Raw genomic sequence first — 271 nt, forward strand, 5'->3', positions numbered from 1 at the left:
GGCTAAAGATCTGGAGTTTTTTTGTAAATTAAAGTTTGTATTTCCTGAAGGTCACTTGACTTGGTTTTAAGGGAAAGGATTATCTCATTAACATCAGTGGAATTTGCAGGCGTTAGGTACAGAGACTGTGGATAGTTACCTGTAAGATAGTCCTGAACATCAGTACTGGAAGATGGAACATCATTTGCAAGGGATGACCCTATGGAAGAGAAGAACCTATTGAACTCAATAGCAGTATCAGAGGTTATAAGCTGACCATTGTTAGACCATC

The sequence above is a fragment of the Procambarus clarkii genome, chromosome 1 (genome assembly GCF_040958095.1).
Source record: "Procambarus clarkii isolate CNS0578487 chromosome 1, FALCON_Pclarkii_2.0, whole genome shotgun sequence".
Classification (NCBI taxonomy): domain Eukaryota; kingdom Metazoa; phylum Arthropoda; class Malacostraca; order Decapoda; family Cambaridae; genus Procambarus; species Procambarus clarkii.